Raw genomic sequence first — 7,103 nt, 5'->3', positions numbered from 1 at the left:
ATTCGATCGTCGGTATCCGATACCTTGTTCAATCTCGTTACCGACAAGTCTCTTTACTCGTTCCGTAACACATCATCCCGTGATCAACTCCTTGGTCACATTGTGCACATTATGATGATGTCCTACCAAGTGGGCCCAGAGATACCTCTCCGTTTACACGGAGTGACAAATCCCAGTCTCGATTCGTGCCAACCCAACAGACACTTTTGGAGATACCTGTAGTGTACCTTTATAGCCACCCAGTTACGTTGTGACGTTTGGCACACCCAAAGCACTCCTACGGTATCTGGGAGTTGCACAATCTCATGGTCTAAGGAAATGATACTTGACATTAGAAAAGCTTTAGCAAACGAACTACGCGATCTTGTGCTAGGCTTAGGATTGGGTCTTGTCCATCACATCATTCTCCTAATGATGTGATCCCATTATCAACGACATCCAATGTCCATGGTCAGGAAACCGTAACCATCTATTGATCAACGAGCTAGTCAACTAGAGGCTTACTAGGGACATGGTGTTGTCTATGTATCCACACATGTATCTGAGTTTCCTATCAATACAATTCTAGCATGGATAATAAACGATTATCATGAACAATGAAATATATATAATAATAACTAATTTATTATTGCCTCTAGGGCATATTTCCAACAGAGGGGAATTCGACTGAGAAGCTATTCTGGTCGCAATTTCTCTCACCGGAGCATCCGACGCCTCTAAACGACCAGCTGAAGCAGCTCATGGAGCTGCATAGGGTGGCAGGCTTGGCCATGAAGGACTTAATAGTCCACCTCTGGCCGGTCGAACCTATTCCGAGAAGCTACTTCGGTTTGGTGAAGCGGCTTGTCGATGCACGGCCCCGAATTGATGCGATAAAGCGTTTGACCTGCATAGAAGGTGTTTAGATGGCCTTCGCCCACGTCAAAATGCAATGGGAGAAGATGAAGGCCACCGACGTGGCGACTGCAGGTCTGCCAGAAGGCAAAGATCATCGGAAGCCGGAGAAATACTTCGACGACATCCTAGAAGGGCCCGAATATGTCGGCGTCCTGGGAACGGGAGTACCCAGACTTGCCTGCCTGCGATCCAGGGCGTGGTTCCATCAACGGCCTGGTACGGTCCATCTTCACCAGCAACCAATCAAGACCCAGAGCCTCGCGAGGCGGACAATACCAAGACCTCATTCGGGGCGGCCTCGCAAGGCTGGCTCCTGAGGAGCGGAGATACCTATCCAAGGGGCACCTCGCGAGGTCCGCGTGACGTGAGCCATGATGACCAAGGTCAGGCGGGCGCCAGCGGGCGCAGGGTGCAAGTTTCCTCTTTGGTGCTACGGAAGTAGGCGCAGGCGAGGAGTCCGAGGCATCTGGCAAAGGTTTCCATATTGGTGCAACAAGACCAAGACTGGTAGGACGGAGGTCATCGCGGAGCCCATGGCGGCGTCACCCCCAGAGCCTTTGGCAGGCGAAGACCACCTTTTGGTAGGATAACTTGTACTAGTTGTCTCCCTACGAACTTGGCCGTTGTGGGATCCCTTCCCGCATAAACATGTGGGAAGAGGACCAGGGCCTCTATAAATAGGGCTAGCCACCACCGTAGTCAAGGATCGGCTCATCTTGGACCGGATCCACTCCACCAAGGCCATCTCACCAGCTCATCGAGCTCAAGAACACCTCCCCTCAGGAGGCTGTTCGTACATGGTACTAGTTCATCCTCGGCCCACGAAGCAATCCACCACACCACACTGGAGTAGGGTATTTATAATGCCCTCGATGAGGCTATATCTCCCACGTGTCGAGGCACGACTTAGAGGCATAACCGCATTGAAAGCAATGTCGCAAGTTAGGCAATCTTCACAACATCCCATGTAATATATAGATAATAAAAGGGGAGATAACATAGTTGGCTTACACTCGCCACGTCAATCAAGTACATAAATAGCATTACAACATTAAACACTCATGGCCCGACTACTGCGCCAAAATAAAGGATAACCCAACATGCGACACTGGTCCCGATCACCCCAACTGGGCACCACTACTGATCATCAGGAAAAGAAACATAGTATCGTTGAGAGTCCTCGTCGAACTCCCACTTGAGCTCAAGCGCGCCATCTGGAGCGGAATCATCAGGCCCTGCATCTGGTGTAATAGTAATCTGTGAGCCACAGGGACTCAGCAATCTCGCACCCTCGCGATCAAGACTATTTAAGCTTAATAGAAGGCAAGGTAAATGTATGTGGAGCTGCAGCAAGCGACTAGCATATATGGTGGCTATCCTGTTTGCAAAAGAGAGCGAGAAGAGGAGGCAAAGCGCGAACGAGTAACTAGAGGGCAATCCTACGGCAAGCATTACTCCAACACCGTGTTCACTTCCCGGACTCCGCCGAGAAGAGACCATCACGGTAACACACTCAGTTGATTCATTTTAATTAAGTTAAGGTTTAAGTTATCTACAACCGGACATTAACAAATTCCCATCTGCCCAAAACCGCGGGCACGGCTTTCGAAAGTTCAAATCCCTGCAGGGGAGTCCCAACTTAGCCCATGACACGCTCTCACGGTCAACGAAGGAATAGACCTCCTCCCGAGACGTTCCGATCAGACTCGGTACCTCGGTTCTTCAAGACACTTCGACAGGTTAAAACAAATCCAGCAACACCGCCCGAATGTGCTGACAAATCCCAATAGGAGCTGCACATATCTCTTTCTCAGGGCACACTCAGATTGTCCAAACTTCCGGTAGGCCAGCCTAGAGTTGCCCCTGGTAGCCACCGGCGGTTGACGAGTTGGACCAACACTCAGAGGAGCACTGGCCCGGGGGGGGGTTAAAATAAGATGACCCTCGGTCTCCGGAAACCCAAGGGAAAAAGAGGCTAGGTGGCAAATGGTAAAACCAAGGTTGGGCATTGCTGGAAAAGCTTTAATCAAGGCGAACTATCAAGGGGTTCCCATTATAACCCAACAGCGTAAGGAACGCAAAATCCGGGAACATAACACCGATATGACGGAAACTAGGGCGGCAAGAGTGATACAAAACACTAGGCGAGAGGCCGAGCCTTTCGCCCTTTACCAAGTATATAGATGCATTAAGATAACATGGCAATATAATGATTTCCCAACAAGTAAATAATGTTGCAACAAGGAACGGTCTCCAATCTTCACCTGCAACTAGCAACGCTATAAGAGGGGCTGAGCAAAGCGGTAACATAGCCAATCAACGGTTTGCTAGGACATGGTGGGTTAGAGGTTTGACATGGAGATTTGGGAGGCTTGAAAGCAAGTGGTAGGCATCGTAGCATAGCATAGCAAAAGAGCGAGCATCTAGCAAAGCAAAGATAGTAGTGATTTCGAGGGTATGATCATCTTGCCTGCAAAGTTGTCAGAGTTGACTGGATCCTCGAAAGCAAACTCAACGGGCTCCTCGTTAGCAAACTCATCTCCCGGCTCTACCCAAACAAGACAAACAAGCAACAAGGACACAATCAACCACGTGCAAGGATCAAACAATGATGCAAAGATGGTATGCTATGCGGGATGCAATATGCGATGCATATGCAAGATTTGACAAGGAATGCATGAACCTGGCCTCAACTTGGAAAACCAAGTGTTCCACTGGAAAGATGAGATGAAATAGCTTGAAAACGATATAAAGATCACCAGAATCGGAGTTACGGTTTGGAAATGGCAAGCGATTCAAATATGACCACGTTCTGCGATTTACAGCAAGTAGCCATCTAAATGCAATGAGATGAACATGCTACAACACTCAAACATGACAACAAAATACATGGAAGGGATGCATTCAAGATGCTTAACAAAAGTCTAGCACTGAGCTACAGCCAATTGATCCATTAACAGGTTCAAACAAGCATGGAAAAAATGCATTTGGCAAACAGATCTCAGACTTAGTGAAATAAACACTTGTCTGGAATTTCAGATCAGATAGCACTCTTCGGAGCAACAAAACTACATGCTACAAGAACTGAAAATGGCAAACTAAAGCTTGTCATGGAGCTACTGAAGTAGCTTAACAAAAGTCCCTTAGTGACCTTGAGCAAAAAGGGATCAGAAAATACATTTGCAAGCATGTGAACATGGCAAAAATATAAACAGATCACAGACTTAGTGAAAACTGGAGCATGCTGAAAACAGATATCAAGTAGGCATGTTTACGAGCTCGATGCACTCACTACAGAGCAAGTCATGACAACATAAGCATACACCCATCAAGAGTACACAAAATACAAGCTAGACATGGCAAGAACAATAACATAGCATGCACGGATCAACTACAACATCCTCGGCAAAATCGCTAACAAGTAGACAATCTGCCCAGATTCACGAAATGACAAAAGTAGAGCTCGATTGACTCAAGCTAGGGTGCTCCATAATTGCAAACAAAGACATGGATGGATAGAGCACTACAAGTTTAACAAAACATCCTTACTGATCATCCTCAAAAGAGGCACGGATCACTAGGAAACAACATGAACATATGGCCATATGAAATAAACAGCTCAAAGACTTAGTGGAAATGCTAAGTCCCTGAAATTAGCATTACCAAGTGCCTCACTTTGCAAGCTTGTGCTAGTGACCACACACATCAAAAAAATACATGGGTTGCACCTCTGGACAGATAGCAAAACATATAACAAAACACATGTAGAGCTCATGGGCATATCATGCACACAATAATCATGGCAAAAATGACAAATATCTAAATGGAGCAGCAGATCTGACAATTATCTCAAGTAGCACTCTTCTAACAACATTTCGGGCATCAAGATGAACTCAAATGAAAATTATGCAATGGAATGAAATGATGTGCTCTCTGAGGTGAACATTTTGATATGCTATATGCCAAAAATGGAGTTACGGATGAGGAGTTATAGCACGATGAACAGGAGCAAAAAATTAGGGTTAGGGATAAAAAGTCAACCCGAGATCCAGATCTGGATCCGGGGGTACTGTAGCAACACGGCTCCCGAGGATCGCCAGAATCAGCGCCGGAGTTGGAGGAGTGGTGGCCGGCGAGGTGGGGGTCGCTGGATCTGGCCGGGGGCGCTGCGGGTCGCCGGCGGGGGCGCGGACTCCGGCGCGGCGGAGCCGCCGGAACGGCGAGGTGGCCGGGAGGTTGGTGGCGACGCTCGCCGGAGTAGGCGGCGGCAATGGCACGTGGCGTCCGGTGCGATGGCGGCGGGCGGCAGAGACGAGGCGCTGGCGGCGGGGTCGGGCGCGGGGCGCCGCGGGAGGCAACGGGCCTCGGGGGCCCCTCCTGGGCCTCCCGGGACGGCGAAGTGGGCGCGGGCACTGGCCACGTGGCGCTTCCGGAGTGGCTGGCGGGGAAGCGGACAATGTTCGTCGGCTGGGGTTTTTGTCCGGCAGCGGCAAACGAAGATGGATCTAGGGTTTTCGGGAGGAAGGAGAAGGAGATTTCGGAGGGGGTCTATTTATAGGCATAGGAGGAGCTAGGAGAGTTCAAAAGAGGTGCGGTTTTCGGCCACGCGATCGTGATCGAATGCTCTAGATGATTGAGAAGGTTTTGGTGGGCTTTGGGCCAACTTGGAGGGGTGTTGGGCTGCAACACACACGAGGCCTTTTCGGTCCCTCGGTTAACCGTTGGAGCATCAAACGAAGTCCAAATGGTACGAAACTTGACAGGCGGTCTACCGGTAGTAAACCAAGGCCGCTTGGCAAGTATCGGTCCAATCCGGAAATGTTTAATCCCCACACACAAAAGAAAGGTAGAAATGACCACCGGGGAAGAACGAAGTGCCGGAATGCAAAACGGACAACGGGAAAAATGCTCGGATGCATGAGATGAACACGTATGCAAATGCAATGCACATGATGACATGATATGGGATGCATGACAATGATAACAACACGCAGAGACAAAGACCCGAACCCGAGAAACTAAAATAACTTAAGGACGGAAACGGCAAGAGTTGGAGTACATATTGGGTAAATTACATCCGGGGTGTTACAACACTCCACCACTACGAAAGGATCTCGTCCCGAGATCTAGGACTGAGAGAACGCCGAGTACTCAGAACGGAAGTGATCCTCGCGTTCCCAGGTAGCTTCACGGTCGGAATGGTGTGACCACTTGACTTTGAGGAATTTGATTGACTTGTTGCGAGTCTTGCGTTCAGTCTCTTCAAGAATAGCAACGGGGTGCTCACGATAGGATAGATCTTATTGGAGCTCAATTTCCTCGACGTTGACGGTGCGGTCAGGAGTCTTGAAGCACTTTCGGAGTTGAGAGACATGGAACACATCATGAACATTTGCAAAGTTTGAAGGAAGCTCGAGTTGATAGGCGAGATCGCCTCTCTTGCTGACAATCTTGAAAGGTCCCACATATCTAGGGGCAAGCTTCCCTTTGATACCGAAGCGGCGAGTACCTTTCATAGGAGAGACGCGGAGGTAAACATGATCTCCGATCTCAAAAGCCAAATCACGTTCCTTACTATCATAGTAGCTCTTCTGACGGGATTGGGCTGCTTTGAGGTTATCTCGAATGACTTTGCACATTTCCTCTGCCTCTGTGATTAAGTCATTACCCAAAAGCTGACGTTCACCGGTTTCAGACTAGTTGAGAGGGGTACGGCACTTCCTGCCATACAAAATTTCAAATGGGGCCTTGCCCGAACTTGCTTGAAAACTGTTGTTGTAGGAGAATTCAGCATATGGAAGACAATCCTCCCATTTCATGTCAATGGAGATCACACAAGCCCTGAGCATATCTTCAAGAATCCGGTTGACACACCCGACTTGACCGCTAGTTTGAGGATGGAAAGCTGTGCTGAAGCGGATGTTGGTGCCCATGGCCTTCTGAAAAGAGTCCCAAAACTTGGAGGTAAAGATGCTGCCACGGTCTGAAGAGATCACTTGAGGAATACCGTGCAGAGAGACAATTCGAGAGGTATAGAGCTCCGCCAATTGAGCTGCAGTGATTGACTCTTTGATAGGCAGAAAGTGAGCCACCTTAGTGAGTTTGTCGATGACAACGAATATAGCATCATTGCCACGTTTGGACTTTGGAAACCCAGTCACAAAGTCCATCTCAATGTGCTCAAACTTCCATTCAGGAATGGCAAG

Source organism: Triticum urartu, chromosome 2 (genome assembly GCF_003073215.2).
Source record: "Triticum urartu cultivar G1812 chromosome 2, Tu2.1, whole genome shotgun sequence".
NCBI classification, from domain to species: Eukaryota; Viridiplantae; Streptophyta; class Magnoliopsida; order Poales; family Poaceae; genus Triticum; species Triticum urartu.
The sequence above is the reverse complement of the archived record's forward strand: the minus strand, read 5'-3'. Positions refer to the sequence as shown.